This window comes from Sciurus vulgaris, assembly GCF_902686455.1.
Source record: "Sciurus vulgaris genome assembly, chromosome: 10".
Classification (NCBI taxonomy): Eukaryota; Metazoa; Chordata; class Mammalia; order Rodentia; family Sciuridae; genus Sciurus; species Sciurus vulgaris.
The window spans coordinates 111,056,421-111,074,545 of NC_136470.1; the positions used below are offsets into that span (position 1 = coordinate 111,056,421).

Below are 18,125 nucleotides of genomic sequence, written 5' to 3' on the forward strand. Positions count from 1 at the left end.
CTGCTCAGTTCCTTAGCTCATTTATTGATTGGGCTATTTTTTTTTGTGTTGTTTATTTTGTTTATTTATTTATTTATTTACTTATTTTTGATGTTAAGCTTTTTGAGTTCTCTATATATACTGGAGATCAATGCTCTATCAGAGGTGCAGGTGGCAAAGTATTTTTTTTTCCATTCTGTAGGCTCTCTCTTCATGATCTTGATTGTTTCCTTTGCTATGAAGATGCTTTTTAGTTTAATATCATCCCATTTATTGATTCTTGGTTTACTTTAGTGCTTTAGGAGTCTGGTTGAGGAAGTCATTTCCTAAGCCTACATGGTGGAGATTTGGGCCTATTTTTTATTCCAATAGGCATAGGGTCTCTGCTCTAGTGCCTAAGTCTTTGATCCTTTTGAGTTTTGTGCAGGGTCAGAGATTGGGATTTAATTTCATTTTACTACATATGGATTTCCAGTTTTCCCAGCACCATTTTATTTTGAAGAGACTATCTTTTCTCAAATGCATGCTTTTTGTGCCTTTGTCTAGTATGAGATAACTGTATTTTATATGGGTTTTCCTCTGTGACTTCTATTCCATTGGGCTTCATTCCTATTTTGGTTCCAATACCATGCCATTTTTGTTAATATGGTTCTGTAGTATAACTTAAGGTCTGGTATTATGATAATTCCTGCTTCGCTTTTCTTGCTAAGAATTGCGTTAGCTATTCTGGGTCCCTTATTTTTCCAAATGAATTTCATGATTGCTTTTTCTAGTTCTATGAAGAATGTCATTGGAATTTAAATAGGAAGTGCATTAAATCTGTAAAACGCTTTTTGTAGTATGAACATTTTGATACTATTAGATCTGTATATCCAAGAGCATGAGAGATCTTTCCATCTTCTAAAGTCTTCAGTTTCCCAAGTATTTTATTTTTTTGAGGTTATTATGAATAGGATAGTTTTCCTAATTTCTCTTTCAGTGAATTCATCACTGGTGTATAAGAACAGAATTGATTTATGGCTGTTATTTTATATCCTGCTACTTCATTGAATTCATTTATTAGTTCTCAGAGTTTTCTGGTGGAATGTTTTGGATCTTCTACATATAGAATCTTGTCATCAGCAAATACTGATAGTTTGAATTCTCATATTCCTATTTGTATCCCTTTAATTTCTTTTTCTAATTGCTCAGGCTAGAGTTTCAAGGATAATGTTGAATAAAAAGTGGTGAAAGAGGGCATCCTTGTTTTGTTCCAGTTCTTAGAGGGAATGCTTTCAATTTTTCTCCGTTTACAATGATGTTGACCTTGGATTTAGCATATATAACTTTTATAATGTTGAAGTATGTTCCTTCTATCACCAGTTTTTCTAGTGTTTTGAACATGAAAACGTATGGTATTTTGTCAAATACTTTTTCTGCATCTATTAAGATAATCATATTATTCTTGTCTTTACGTCTATTGATGGGATGAATTATATTTATTGATTTCTGTTTGTTGAACGAACTTTGCATCCCTGGATGCATCCTTGAACCCCACTTGATCACTATCTTTTTAATATGTTTTTATATGCAATTTGCCAGAATTTTGTTAAGAATTTTTGCATCTATCATCAGGGATATTGCTCTGAAATTTTCTTTCTTTGATGTACTTTTGGTTTTGGTATCAGGATGATTCTACCTTCATAGAATAAGTTTGGAAGGGTTCCCTCATTTTCTATTTCATGGTATACTTTGAGAAGTATTGGTGTTAATTCTTCTTTGAAGGTCTTGTAGAACCTGGTTGAGAACCCATATGGTCCTGGGCTTTTCTTAATTGCTAGGCTTTTGATGGTGTCTTTAATTTCATTGCTTGAAATTGATCTGTTTAAATAGTGGATGTCTTCTTATTCGGTTTAGATTGGTTAGATGTCTCTAGAAATTTATCAATGTCTTCAAGATTTTGTAGTTTTTGGAGTACAAATTTTCAAAGTAGTTCCTCATTATCTTCTGTATTTCAATAGTATCTGTCATATTTCCTTTTTCATCATGAATTTTAGTAATTTGAATTTTCTGTCTTTTTCTCTTCAATATCATGGCTAAAAGTTTTTCAATTTTATTGATTATTTTTCAAAGAACCAACTTTTTGTCAATTTTTTCAATCATTTATTTTGTTTTCATTTCATTGATTTCAGCTCTGATTTTAATTATTTTCTGTCTCCTATTGCTTTTGTTGTTGATTTGTTCTTCTTTCTCTAGAACTTTGAGATGTACTATTAGGTCATTTATTTGTTTTCTTTTTATTCTTTGAATTACTGTGGTCAATGCAATGAACTTTCCTCGTAGCACTACCTTCGTGTAGTGTCCCAGAGAGTTTGATATGTTGTATCACTATTCTCATTTACTTCTAAATATTTCTTTATTTTATCCCTGATCTTTTTTCTGCTATCTGCTTGTCAGTTAATAGCATTTTATTTAGTTTTCAGGTTTGGAGTAGCTTCTATTTTTTGTTTTATTGTAGATTTCTAATTCCTTTCCATTATGATCTGATAGAATGCAGGGTATTATCTCTATTTTTTTTGTATTTGTTAACAGTTGCTTTGTGGCATATGATATAATCTATTTTAGAGAAGCATCTATGTGCTGCTTAAAAGTAAGTGTATTCAATCATTGATGGATGAAATATTCTATATATGTCTGTTAAGTCTAAATTATAGTTTGTATTTTTTAGTTATACAGATTTTTAGTTTATTTTTATTTTGAAGCTTTACCCAGTGGTGAGAGGGGTGTGTTAAAATCACCTATTATTATTGTAGTGTGGTCTATTGGTTTTTGAATTTGAGAAGGGTTTGTTTGATGTACATAGATGCTCCATTTTGGGGGACATAAATATTTACATATTTACATTTGTTATGTTTGCTGATGTGTAATTCCCTTAAAAGTATGAAATGTTCTTCTTTGTCCCTTCTAATTAACTTTGACCTGAAGTCCACTTTATCTGATATGAAGATAGAAAACCCTTCTTGTTTACATGATCCATGTAAGTGATTTATTTTTCACCTTCAGTTTATGGATGTCTTTAGAGTCTATGAGGTGAGCTCTTGGAGACAGCATATTAATGGATTTTGTTTTTAAGTCAATCTGCCAGTCTGTGTCTTTTTTGATGGTTATACCATCAACATTTAAGGTTATTATTGAGATATGATTTGCATTTCTGGTCTTTTTGGTTTATTTCTCGTTATTAATTTGAATTAGTTTCTCAATTGCTTGACAATTTATTTAGTGTAGTTCCTCCCTCTTCTGGTTTTCTTTTCTTTTTTTTTTTTTTTTTTTTTTTTGTTGTTGAGAATATTCTCTTGTGTAGACTTTCTAGCTGTGAATTCTTTTTACTTTTGTTTATCATGGAAGGTTTTTATTTCATCTTCAAATCTGAAGCTTAATTTTGCTGGGTATAGAATTCTTGTTTGGCACCCATTTTCTTTCAGAGTTTGGTATATTATTCCAGCACCTCCCAGCTTGGTTTCTTTGGGCTGAGAATTCAGCTGAGATCTGAATTGGCTCCCCCCTCTATGTGATCATATTTTCCTCTCACCGCCTTTAAGATTCTATCCTTATTCTGTACATTAGGCATTTTCCTTATAATATGTCTTGCTGTGGGTATGTTTTAATTTTGTATATTTGGGGTCCTGTAAGCCTCTTTTATTTGGTTTTCCATTGTATTCTTCAGGTTTAGGAAATTTTCTGTTATTGTTTCATTGAAAATTTGTGCATTCCTTTGGTTTGTAGTTCACACCTTCCTCTATCCCAATAAATTTTAAATGTGATCTTTTAATGTTATCCCATAATTCTTGGAAGTTCCCTTCATGGTTTATTAACACCTTCCTTCTGAGGTCAACTTTTTGAGATTATATATTTTGTCATTCCTGTGGTTCATTCTTCCAAGTGGTCTAGTCTATTGGTGATGCTTTCCATTGAATTTTTAATTTGGTTTATGGATTGCTTCATTTCAAGGATTTCTGTTTGATTTCTTTTCAGAGTCTCTACCTCTTTTTTTTTTTAATTTTATTGTAAACAAATGGGATACATGTTGCTTCTCTGTTTGTACATGGCATAAAGGCATACCATTTGTGTAATCATAAATTTACATAGAGTAATGTTGTTTGATTCCATCTGTTATTTTTTCCCTTCCCCCCACCCCTCCCACCCCTCTTTTCCCTCTATACAGTGCTTCCTTCCTCCATACTTGCCCCCCTCCCTCACCCTAACTCTAACCCTAACACTAACCCTTCCCTCCCCCCCATTATGTGTCATCATCCACTTATTAGCGATATCATTCATCCTTTGGCTTTTTGAGATTGGCTTCTCTCACTGAGCATAATATTCTCCAATTTCATCCATTTGCCTGCAAATGCCATAATTTTATTATTCTTTATGGCTGAGTAATATTCCATTGTATATATATACCACAGCTTCTTTATCCACTCATCAATTGAAGGGCATCTAGGTTGGTTCCACAGTCTGGCTATTGTGAATTGAGCAGCTATGAACATTGATGTGGCTGTATCTCTGTAGTATGCTGATTTTAAGTCCTTTGGGTATAGGCCAAGGAGTGGGATAGCTGGGTCAAATAGAGGGTCCATTCCAAGTTTTCTAAGGAATCTCCACACTGCTTTCCAGAGTGGCTGCACTAATTTGCAGCACCATCAGCAATGTATGAGTGTACCTTTCTCCCCACATGCTCGCCAACACCTGTTGTTGCTCGTATTCTTGATAATCGCCATTCTAATTGGGGTGAGATGGAATCTTAGTGTGGTTTTGATTTGCATTTCTCTTATTACTAGAGATGTTGAACATTTTTCCATATGTTTGTTGATTGCTTATAGATCTTCTGTGAAGTGTCTATTCATTTCCTTGGCCCATTTGTCAACTGGATTATTTGAATTCTTGGAGTAGAGTTTTTTGAGTTCTTTATAGATTCTGGAGATAAGCGCTCTATCTGAAGTATGATTGGCAAAGATATTCTCCCACTCTGTAGGCTCTTTCTTCGCATTGCTGATAGTTTCCTTTGCTGAGAGAAAGCTTTTTAGATTGAATCTATCCCAGTGGTTGATTCTAGCTTTTATTTCTTGTGCTATGGGAGTCCTGTTAAGGAAGTCTGGTCCTAGACCAACAAGGTGAAGATTTGGACCTACTTTTTCTTCTATACTCTGCAGGGTCTCTGGTCTGATTCCGAGGTCCTTAATCCATTTTGAGTTTAGTTTCGTGCATGGTGAGAGATATGGGTTTAGTTTCATTCTGTTGCATATGGATTTCCAATTCTCCCAGTACCATTTGTTGAAGAGGCTATCTTTTCTCCATTGCTATTTTTGGAACCTTTGTCTAGTATGAGAAAATTGTATTTATTTGGGTTTGTGTCCGTGTCCTCTATTCTGTACCATTGATCTACCTTTCTATTTTGGTACCAATACCATGCCGTTTTTGTTACTATTGCTTTGTAGTAGAGTTGAAAATCTGGTATTGCAGTACCCCCTGCTTCGCTCTTTCTACTGAGGATTGCATTAGCTATTCTGGGTTTCTTAATCTTCCAGATGAATTTCATAATTGCTTGCTCTATTTCTGTAAGGTACGTCATTGGGATTTTAATTGGAATTGCATTGAATTTGTATAGGACTTTAGGTAGTATGGCCATTTTGACAATATTAATTCTTCCTATCCAAGAACATGGAAGATCTTTCCATCTTCTAAGGTGTTCTTTAATTTCTTTCTTTAGTGTTGTATAGTTCTCATTGTAGAGGTCTTTCACGTCTTTTGTGAGATTGATTCCCAAGTATTTTATTTTTTTTCGAGGCTATTGTGAATGGGGTAGTTTTCCTAATTTGTCTTTCTGAAGATTCATCGCTTATGTATAAAAATGCGTTGGATTTATGAGCATTGATCTTGTAACCTGCTACTTTACTGAATTCACTTATGAGTTCTAAGAGTTTTCTGGTGGAATTTCCAGGTTCCTCTAAATATATAATCATGTCATCAGCGAACAGGGATAGTTTGAGTTCTTCTTTTCCAATTCGTATCCCTTTAATTTCTTTGGTTTGTCTCATTGCTCTGGCTAGAGTCTCAAGAACGATGTTAAATAGAAGTGGTGAACGAGGGGATCCCTGCCTTGTTCCAGTTTTTAGGGGGAATGCTTTCAGTTTTTCACCATTTAGAATGATATTAGCCGTGGGCTTAGCATAAATGGCCTTTACAATGTTAAGGAATGTTCCCACTATCCCTATTTTTTCTAGTGTTTTGAACATGAAGGGGTGCTGTATTTTATCAAATGCTTTTTCTGCATCTATTGAAATAATCATGTGATTCTTGACTTTAAGACTATTGATATGGTGAATGACATTTATTGATTTCCTGATGTTGAACCAACCTTGCATCCCTGGGATGAAACCCACTTGATCATGGTGCACTATCTTTTTAATATGTTTTTGTATGCGATTTGCTAAAATTTTGTTGAGAATTTTTGCGTCGATATTCATTAAGGATATTGGTCTGAAATTTTCTTTCCTTGATGAGTCTCTGTCTGGTTTAGGTATCAGTGTGATATTGGCTTCAGAGAATGAGTTTGGGAGGGTTCCCTCCTCTTCTATTTTATGGAATACTTTGAGAAGTATTGGAATGAGCTCTTCTTTAAAGGTTTTGTAGAACTTGGCTGAGAACCCATCTGGTCCCGGACTTTTCTTTGTTGGTAGGCTTTTGATGACTTCTTCAATTTCAGTACTTGAAATTGGTCTATTTAAATTGTGTATGTCCTCCTCGTTCAGTTTAGGCAATTCATATGTCTCTAGAAACCTGTTGATATCTTCGAAATTTTCTATTTTGTTGGAGTATAGATTTTCAAAATAGCTTCTAATTATGTTTTGTATTTCAATCCTGTCTGTTGTGATATTTCCTTGTTCATTCCGAATTTTAGTGATTTGGGTTTTCTCTCGTCTTCTCTTTGTTAGTGTGGCTAAAGGTTTATCAATTTTGTTTATTTTTTCGAAGAACCAACTATTTATTTTGTCAATTTTTTGTATTGTTTCTTTTGTTTCAATTTCATTGATTTCAGCTCTGAGTTTAACTATTTCCTGTCTTCTACTACTTTTGGTGCTGGTCTGTTCCTCTTTTTCTAGGGCTTTGAGCTGTAGTGTTAGGTCGTTTATTTGTTGAGTTTTACTTCTTTTATTAAATGCGCTCCATGAAATAAATTTCCCTCTAAGTACTGCTTTCATAGTATCCCAGAGATTTTGATATGATGTTTCTTTGTTCTCATTTACCTCTAAGAATTTTTTTTAATTTCCTTCCTAATATCTTCTGTTATCCATTCATCATATAATAGCATATTGTTTAATCTCCAGATGTTGGAATAGTTTCTGTGTTTTACTCTTTCATTTATTTCTAACTTCAATCCATTATGATCTGATAGAATACATGGTAGTGTCTCTATCTTCTTGTATTTGCTAACATTAGCTTTATGGCATAATATATGGTCTATTTTAGAGAAGGATCCATGTGCTGCTGAGAAGAAAGTATATTCGCTCTTGGTTGGATGGTATATTCTATAAATGTCCATTAAGTCTAAATTATTGATTGTGTTATTGAGATCTATGGTTTCTTTGCTCAATTTTTGTCTGGAAGATCTGTCCAGTGGTGAGAGAGGCGTGTTAAAATCACCTAGTATTATTGTGTTATGGTCTATTTGGTTTCTGAAATCGAGACGGATTTGTTTGACATACAAGGATGAGACACTGTTTGGGGCATAGATGTTTATGATTGCTATATCTTGCTGATTTATGCTTCCCTTAAGCAGTATGAAATGACCTTCTTTATCCCTTCTGACTAACTTTGGCTTGAAGTCCACATTGTCTGAAATGAGGATGGATACTCTAGCTTTTTTGCTGAGTCCATGTGCATGGTATGTTTTTCCCCATCCTTTCACCTTTAGTCTATGGGTATCTTTTTCTATGAGGTGAGTCTCTTGTAGGCAACATATTGTTGGATCTTTCTTTTTAATCCAATCTGCCAGTCTATGTCTTTTGATTGATGAATTCAGGCCATTAACGTTCAGGGTTATTATTGAGATATGATTTGGTTTCCCGGTCATTTGGTTCATTTTCTAAATTTTATTTATTTACTTGTTTGACACAACTTGGTTCCTCCTTTATTTGACAATTCCTTTAGCATAATTCCTCCCTTTGCTGATTTGCTTCTTTGATTTTCTTCTCTTCCTCATGGAATATTTTGCTGAGAATATTCTGTAATGCTGGCTTTCTTTTTGTAAATTTTTTTAGCTTTTGTTTATCATGGAAGGATCTTATTTCATCATCAAATTTGAAGTTAAGTTTTGCTGGGTATAAGATTCTTGGTTGGCATCCATTTTCTTTCAGGGCTTGAAAAATGTTGTTCCAGGCCCTTCTAGCTTTTCGGGTCTGGATTGAAAAATCTGCTGATATGCGTATTGGTTTCCCCCTGAATGTAATTTGGTTCTTTTCTCTCACAGCCTTTAAAATTCTGTCTTTATTTTGTATGTTATGTATTTTCATTATAATGTGCCTTGGTGTGGGTCTGTTGTAATTTTGTGTATTTGGAGTCCTATATGCCTCTTGAACTTGATTTTCCATTTCATTATTCAGATTTGGGAAATTTTCTGATATTATTTCATTGAATAGATTGTTCATTCCTTTGGTTTCTTTCTCTAAGCCTTCCTCAATCCCAATAATTCTTAAATTTGGCCTTTTCATGATATCCCATAGTTCTTGTAGATTCTGTTCATGATTTCTTACCATCTTCTGTGTTTGTTTAACTTTGTTTTCAAGGTTAAATATTTTGTCTTCAATGTCTGAGGTTCTGTCTTCCAGGTGTTCTATCCTACTGGATATGCTTTCTATGGAGTTCTTAATTTGGTTTATTGTTTCCTTCATGTCAAGGATTTCTGTTTGGTTTTTTTTCATTATCTCTAACTCTTTATTGAAATGATCTTTTGCTTCCTGTATTTGCTCTTTTAACTGTCGATTGGTGCGATCATTCAATGCCTGCATTTGCTCTTTCATCTCATCATTCAGTGCGTGCATTTGCTCTTTCATCTCATTGTTTGCTTCCCTGATCATTTTAATTATGTACATTCTGAACTCCTTTTCTGTCATTTCTTCTGCCATGCTGTCATTGGGTTTTATTGATGTAACATCTAGATTTCTTTGCAGCATTTTCTTTCCTTGTTTTCTCATATTGTTCAGGTATCAGTGGACCGCTGAGATATTGTAGGTTTCCTCTATTGACTTACAATGTCCCTGAAGATTTCTATATATATCCCCTCTTAGCCTTCAGTAGGCTGAAGTCTTGGAGGAAGTTGATAATGCGGTGCTCCACAAGGAAGCTGCCTCTCTAGGAGTGGTGTCCTTCAGGTGGGGTATATTCCCTGCTAGTGGGCAGAGGTGCCTCCACTTGTTGACCAATGGTCATCCAAAGGGGAAATAGACTGCAGGCTGAGGCAAGGCCTGTTAGGGCCTGTGTCTCTGGTTTTACCGTCCTTGTGGGGAAACCTCACCCGGCAGGGAAGACTCACCCAGTGGGGAGGTCTCGCTGGTCAGTTCCCTCCTAGAGGTTCCCCTCAATTTACAGCTACTGCCTGGGCTGGGCTGCCTTCCTCTGCAAAGTTCCCAGGGGCCCGGCCCTACCTCCTGGGCCTGGGAGCCTCACCCTTCGCAGATGAATCTCCTTAGGCTGTCCGTCCTCAGAGAATCTGCCCGCAGTCCTGGAACCTTCGCTCCGCCCCTAAGCATGCCTCTGTGAGGCTCTTCCACCAAGAAGCCTCCTAGATCCTGGGACCCTGCTCTGCACCTAATCGCCTGACTATGCGGCCCCTCCTCTGAGCAGCCACCTGGGGCCCTGTACAATTGCTCTGAGTCCCAGAGACCCGCCACACGCCTCTTCCTTCAGACAGCCTCCCAGTATTCCGGTGCGGTCACTAGGAGTCCAAGCAGTTCACTGCGTGCCTCCTCCCACCCACCACCTGTAGCCCTGGGCAATCAATCACTCCGAGTTGAAATGACCCTCCCCGTTCCTCCTCCTCGTCCTGGTAACCCCCTGGGTGTTCAGGAGTGGTCGTTCTGAGTGGCTCTGAATCCACGTGACCCGTTGCATGCATCCTCTGGGCAACCGCCCGGAGCTCTGGTGCGGCCACTCAAGACCAAGCCACCCACCACGCTTCCCCTCCAGGCAGCCCCCCTGTGTTCAGGAGCTGTCACTTTAAGTCCAAACAACTCACCACTCGCCTTCTCCTCTGAGCAGCCGCCTGGAGCTCTAATGCAGTCACTCCGAGTCCAAACGACCTGCCGCGCTCCTCCTCCTCCTCCTCCTACTCCTCCGGGCAGGCCCTGGTGTTCAGAAGTGGTCTGCGTCCAAACAGCTCGCAGCGCCGCTTCTCCTCTGGCAACCGCCTGCAGCTCCGGTAGAGTCACTCCGAATCCAAGCGGCCATGCTCCTCCTCCTCCTCAGGGCAGGCCCCGGTGTTCTGAGTCCAAACAGCTCTCCTCGCCTCCCCTCACCCGGGCAGCCACCAGAGCCCCAGTGGTTGCTCCAAGTCCCAGCGCTGTGCTGAGCGGCCTCCTTTGCGATGCTCCCAGTTGTCCGAGTTCACTGCTCCAGCGGGGGGAGGTGCGTCTCGCCGGCAGCTCTACTTCACAAAGTTCCCTGCGTTCCGGGACTACCGCCCCATCCAGGACACCTCCCCAATGGGAGAGACTCACCGGCTGCTTTGAGTTGGTCCCAAGTCTCTCAATATCTCCTCTTTTGAATCCTGAATCCTGGAGCAGCATGAAATGCAGCCACCCTCTAGGCCGCCATCTTGAAACCCGGCACATTTATTTTTTCTCTACCTCTTTATTGAAGTGATCTTTCACCTCCTTAAATGTATCTGTGATTTTACTCCTTTCATTGCCCTTTACATTGGGTATCAGTTTATCTATGTACATTCTAAAGTCCTTCTCTGACATTTCTTCTATTGTGGTGTCAATTGATTCTATTATTGCGGCATCTTGGTTTGTTTGGGGTGATTTGTTCCCTTGTTTTTTCATGTCGTTTGTGTGTCTACCCATCTAACAATTTTGATCTGAGCTATTAGTTTCTGCCCTGTAGACTTAGTATCCCTGAAGGTTTCCAGGTTGCCTTTAAGGGGGAGATAAATAATAACAGCATCCAATGTGAATAATATACAGCCTTCAAACAAGTAGATCCTATTGAGATTGCAACAGTTTTGTTGCAATAAACAGAAATTATGTGTTCGATTATTGTCTACAATATAAACAGTTAGTTTACAAAAGTGTTTATGGTTTCAAATGGTAAACAAAGAGAGAACAGAAGCAGTGTAGGATGTGATGTTTATGAGGAAGGAGGAGAGAAAATAGAAGTAAAAATTATAGGAAGAATGAAAGAAGAATTAATAGAGGTTGGTTCTTAGTAGGAGGAAAGAGAGAAAGAGAATCCAGAGAAACCAATAAGTGAGAGGAATAATATGGAGTAAAAATTTAAAAATAAATAAATAAAAAGAGGAAAAAGTAAAAATAAAAGAATATACAACAAAACTGTAATATACTATTCAGAGATCCCAGTCCTTAATAAACTGATGCATGGAAAATACTTGATCTCAAAAATGGTAGAAATTTGAAAGAGAAAAGAAAAAAAAAAAAAAAAGAATCTCAAAAAATGGAACAATTGTTTCCATTGGAGTTCATCAGTTTCTTAGCTTCCCTTCTTAGCAGTTAGATGGGTTTGTCTGGAGTTTGATGCTAACTCCACCCTCAGGTTGGCTGGGATTACTAGAATGAGAGGTTTAGTCCTGGAGGCAGAGTTCCTGGAGGCAGTGTGCAGGCTTAAGTATGCTACAGTCTCTCTGATGGCTGCCAATTAGTGTGAAGATTTTAAATCAGTGCACCTCCAAAGCCCAGCAGTCGCCAGTCCATGCTAGAAGAATACACCCAGGAATTTTCTCTGGGTTCCACTCATATGGTGTAGGAGTCTGTTCTTAGCCCACTACTTCACCTGCAGACCCCATGATTCCTGGTCTTTGATTCAGTCTCTGAGTTCGATCTATCCCACACCCACACTTTTAAATTCCATTTCTCTCCCAGTCAGTCCTGCAAGCAACCAGATTGGAAGGGGGAAGGAGAAGTTAGGTGGGTGTCTGTGACCAGTATTCCCCGTGTAAACCTCTGTCCACACTTGATTTTATCCTGGTCACTCAGGCACACTCTCTGTCAGTGGGGTTTGCCTGGCTTATTTTTCAAGCCAGACTCTGGTCTGCCAGTAATTGGCTCCCCAGCTGCTGGCAGCCCAGCTGAGGATGTAAAATTGTTACTTCTGCTGTCCTCTGTGCACAACGCCAAGATGGCAACTTCCCTCCTATGCATGGATACTATGCAGCACAACTCACTGGATTTTTGAGCAGTGTCTCTGTTCTGTAAGCATTCTGTGAGGTACAGTCTTCCCAAGGATGGGAGTTTCTTTAATTCCTTTATTGCTTTACTGCATTCACGTAGGGACTGTTCTAGTTTAAGCCTCCAACTGCTGTCATGGCTATGAGGCTTGGGATCTTTCCCACTTATTTTATTACACAAGATCTCCTGAGTCCCTAATCTGTTTTGAGTGTCCAATATTTAATTCCAGTAAAGTTCCCCCTAATTCTTGACCATTTGCCACCCTTCTTGAAAAGCTGCCTGTCTGCTTTTCTTGGTTCATGCCAAGGAGCCATTAGGGAAGTGACACCGCTATTCAACCATCTTGTCACCTCCTCTGCTAATTAGTTTTGTCATTGTTTTATCACTTCACATACAAGTAATATCCTGTAGCATTTAGCATTTCATAAACTTTGTAGTTTATTTGAAATATAGAATAACAGTAAATGAACAACACTTCAAGTTAAATTCATTGTTTTTTTCTCACCATTGTCAATTGTTTCTAATCCTGCAGAAAAAAAGTGAAAGTGTATGAAATAAAAATTAAATTCTTTCTTTGTATTATTGTTTTCAATTCTGAGAAAACTAAGTAATGCATAAAGAAGAACAAAGAGGCAGTAGGTAATCTCTCAGACATCCCAAACTGCTTGTAAATCAGAATATTGTTGTGATTGCTTTAATAAATTATTTTATATTTGTCTGGCCCCTGGGGTATACATTTACTTGAGAGCAATAGAGGTGGCATCATCATCCATTAAAGTGCCCTCCTCAGCAGGGGGATGAAATAAAAGACTTTGCTTTCCTTAATAATTAATTCCTTGTTTAATTCTGCTGATGCTATTTATTTATGTGAAGATCTGAAAACAAAAAAACAATACTGGTATTTTAATACTGTTCATTAGTTGAAAATTGTCAAGATGGATTATAGTTATAACCCTACCATCTCTAAGTAATAGTTCTGATTCAAGTACTACCTAATGATATTTTAATGGTTGAATAGATATAAAATTTTCAAATTTGAAGATTCAACTGAATAAAGACATTGGCTACATTTATAGATTAGTGCAAAATGGGAACAGGGAGATAGTTTTTATAAATACTTTTTAATTCATTTAACTCAATAAATTTGCAAATGCAAGATCCACAGTTAGGCAATACTTAATACTAGAAAATAAAACTATGAACATATTTTCTATTGTGAATTATTTCAAAAGAAATTTTGTTGTTACAACACATAAAATAATTATTATTTACAATATAAGCATGGTGCTTCATTGTTTTCTTATTAGGAAAACATTTTCCTGAATCCCAGTTTAGAAAATAGATTTGATCATTGTTTACAAGTCTAGTGTCCTCCTTTTCTGCTGAATTGTGTGAGAGAAATCAGCAAAATCCACAGGTATCCCAAGATCATTCTTGTTTTTGCCCATTAAATTTGTGACCCAACATATTCTCTATTGAAAAAGTCATTTGCTTTGGTCATACTAAATATTTAAACTGAAGGTATGCTCTTTACTTTCTAGTAACAGATACACATTAAAAGTTCTCAATGTGTCCAATATTAGATAACATAAGTTATAAAATTGTTATTTAATTTAGAAAAGTCATTGAAGAAATAAATATCCAAAGGTCTAAATTTTTGCATGACACTTGATACAGTTAATCTAATTCTAGAAATTTCCATTGAAACATAAGTATATAATTGAACAAAAACTTTAGCACAAAAGTTTTCATTTGAATGTTGCTAGTCAGAGAATAATCAGAAAACAATCAAATGTATGCTATTCTAGGATGTCAATTAAAATAGATTATGTCCACTAAATTAATGATAATCTATACATGGTGACAAATATCATATCACATGAAATTTTCAACATATTTTAAGTTAACACAGTTGGATTTTTGGGTTTAGTATGGATAGATTAATAAAGAAAGATAAATATATAGATAAAAGACAATAGGTAGATTGATAAAATGTTGACAATGATATCTCTGGGTGATATAAATAATATAATTTTTCTTCCTTGTTTTCTTTTGAGTCTGTGGCTTCACAACATTTTACTGGGAGCATATATTTCATTTCTAGTAAGGAAAAGTTTATTCCTAAAAATATATAATTAAGTGATTCAGACAATAAGCTAAAATACCATAGATAGTAAATTTTTAAATTATTTTTTCTGAGAATATTTTTCATGGGGTTCCATATTTAAAATAATATCAAATGGAATGGACTCAAACTAAATAGCTTTTTCTCAGCAAAGGATGTAAAGAGAGAGCTACAGAGTGGGAGAAAAACTTTTCCCCATCACTTCAGATAGAGCACTTATCTCCAAAATTTATAAAGAACTTAAAAAACTTTACACCAAAAATACAAAGAACCCAATCAATAAATAGGTCAAGGAACTGGACAGACACTTTACAGAATACGACACACAGGCAATTAATAAATATATGAAAAAGTGTTCAACATCTCTAGTAATTAGAGAAATGCAAATTAAAACAACTCTAAGATTTCATCTTACTCCAATTAGAATGACTATTATCAATAACACAAACAATAATAGATGTTGGTGTGGATGTGGGGAAAAAGGGACACTTACATTGCTGGTGGAGTTGCAAATTGGTGCAGCCACTCTGGAAAGCAGTATGGAGAATCCTCAGAAAACTTGGAATGGACCCACCTTTTGATTCAGTTATCCCACTCCTTGGTTTATACCCAAAGGACCTAAAATCAGCAAACTACAGTAACACAGCCACATCAGTGTTTATAGCAGCTCAGTTCACAATAGCTAGATTGTGGAACCAACCTAGATGCTCTTCAACAGATGAATGGATAAAGAAACTGTGGTATATACACACAATGGAATACTATTCAGTCATAAAGAATAATATTATGGCATTTGCAAATAAATGGATGGAATTGGAGACTATCATGCTAAGTGAAAGAAGCCTAGCCCATAAAACCAAAGGCAGAATGTTTCCCTGATAAGTGGAGAATGATATATAATGGGAGTGGGGTGGGGAATGAGAGAATAATGGGGAAACTTTAGAATAGGTAGAAGGAAATGAGAGGGATGGGGGTATGAAACAATGGTGAAATGAGACAGACATCATTACCCTATGTACATGTATGATTATACAAATGGTATGAATCTACATTGTTTACAGCCATAGAAATGAAATGATGTACCCCATTTGGGTACAATGAATCAAAATGCAGAATGTATAAAATTAAAAGCTAAATAAAAATGATAAAAAAATTCTCACAACCAAGAAGTGTTAAGTATGTAATATCTATGTTAATTGCCTCCATTTAGTTCTTATGTATACATGTATCAAAACATTTTACATACCATAAATTTAAATAATTTTTATGTTCACTAAAAATAAAAAATAATAATAATAAATAAAAATAAAATAATATCAGCTTAATTTGGCTTAAAAACATGAATTTTGAAGAATCATTTGTATTTGAATATGTAAAAAAGTGGAGAATACATATTAAGTGGGTGCAATGCTAATATAGAGATGGATCAATCACAATTTTGTTTGGAATGTGCTTAGCAAACTAGTGAAGCACAGTGGAAGATCAGTTGGATAAATAGGTTGAAACCAATTATGAAAGGTCTAGTTATGGTTTGGAATAGAAATATCCCCAAGAAACTTGATGTATTGACAGCACAAACCCCAGTGGAGCAAAGTTCAAAGGTGGGGCTTTTAGGCAATAATGAGAGTTGTAACTTTATCAGTGGGTTAATCCATCAAGTGGATTAATCCATTGATAGATTAATAACTTGAATGAATTACCGAGTGGTAAGAGTAGCAGAAAGGGCATGGGTGAAAGAAGTAGCTCATTGAAGTTGTGCCCTTAGAGGCTCTCTCTTGTTCTTGGCTTCTCAGCAGTCCTCTCTGCTTCCTGGTTGCCATGGCCTAAACAACTCTTCTTCACTATTTGCTTTTACCATGATATTCTGCCTCTTTTCAGGCCCAGAGCAATGGAGTTGGCCATCCATAATTTCTTTATTCTTTTCCCTTAGATTATAATCTTATAGGTTGAATCTTTGGCATCCTTTTCACCACTGTATCCACAAGACCTAAAGAGATATCATATGTGTATAACTAAATATATTTAATATGTAAACATACATTATGTATAACAATATACATTTAATATATGTGTGCATATGTATGTGTTTATGTGTGTTTGTGTGTGTGTATGTGTGTTTGTATTGATCTATTTCAGAAATTGAGAAATTTTATGGCAAATTGAGAAACTTTATGGCAGGTGAAAGAGTTCATTTTCTCCCAAAAGGAAAAATGTCTAAATCTATTCTGAGTTCAATTCAGACCACAGGATGTCAATACATGATAATCTATTTTTTTTTTTTTTTTTTTTTGGTACTGGGAATTGAACCCAGAAGTATTTTACCAATGAACCACAATTCCAGCCCTTTTTTTATTTTTTAATTTGTGACAGGCCTCACTAAGTTGCTGAGGCTGGTCTGAACTTGTGATCCTCTGCCTCAGCCTCCTGAGTCACTGAGAGACTGTTTCAATTCATGGAACTCTTATTTATACTGATACACTATTTCCTGGACTCTCTTAAATATATAATGAATACAACTTGTGTGACATTTAGTTATTTCTTTATTCACTTAAACTGTGAATTATTAGAAAGTATAAATTTCAAAGTGAGCCCATTTACCCATTGACACCATTCTCTCTCTCTCTCTCTCTCTCTCTCACTAAAGTGGCATCACATTTAGCAATCATTCCTAAATATTAAGAGACAAAGTCATAACAAAAGGGTTGCCATGAATAGTCATTTTATGAACAACACAGAAAATTAAATCTGAAAATTAGGAACACTTTAGAATTAGCTTGTGTAAAATATTTACGAGAAAAAATGCCAGATTATATTAATTTTCAGAGCATGTTTAGAAAATAATTATATCTGTAGTTAGTGATTGGAAATATCTCAATGAATCTAGTTAGAATAATCAATGTCAGACAATGTCAAAGGCATTTTCTTTTTCCTAGTATAAGTATAATTTGGGGGCTCAGTCTAGAAAGTTTTGAAGGTTGCACTATAAACCACCAAAGTTATGCCTTTTGTATGCCATATTTATTTGCTCTCTGACAAAAACAAAAGTCATACCACAGAAGAATTATACTTTTATACAAGATTTTCTATCAAGCATTAATTTTGGTACTACTGCAATATCTTATTTTTCTGGAGGGACTTTTCTCAGAGACATTTTTCGTAAACTATTACAATGAGACCTTCAAAAGATGGGACTTTGGAAATATATAGTCTGTTGTTCAGCTATATATTTAGATAATAATTATCATTTGTATGTAAAATTGTTAGAGATAAAAAAGTGTTCTTATAACTAAACAATATTTAGATTTAAATGTACTATTAAAATTCTCTTAAACTCCATGAACTTTTTAATTAAATTAATAGTATTTTATTTCTCATAAACAGTATGATGAAATACCCTTTGTTTTCCTTTTTGAAGTAAAACATAAAGAATGGAATTATTGGAATAAAAGGAATGTCAAAAAAATTCCACCCTCACATAAGGAAGAAACATAAGAAGAAGAAAGTAAAACTAAAACTAGTTAAAAGTCTGTAAAGCAAAAGAAGGATGTAATATCACAGAAATTTTAAAATTTATCCAAATTTTA

At 35.8% G+C, this 18,125-nt stretch overlaps 1 long non-coding RNA gene across 1 annotated transcript in view; it reads left to right on the forward strand.

Annotated features, from left to right (window-relative positions):
- Positions 1-6,626: 6,626 nt before the first annotated feature.
- Positions 6,627-18,125, forward strand: part of LOC306637868 — a 606,330-nt gene continuing 594,831 nt past the window's right edge. Inside the window, exon 1 of the long non-coding RNA XR_013757299.1 lies at positions 6,627-6,691. This is a non-coding gene — a long non-coding RNA (uncharacterized lncRNA). The remainder of the gene's footprint in view (positions 6,692-18,125) is intronic.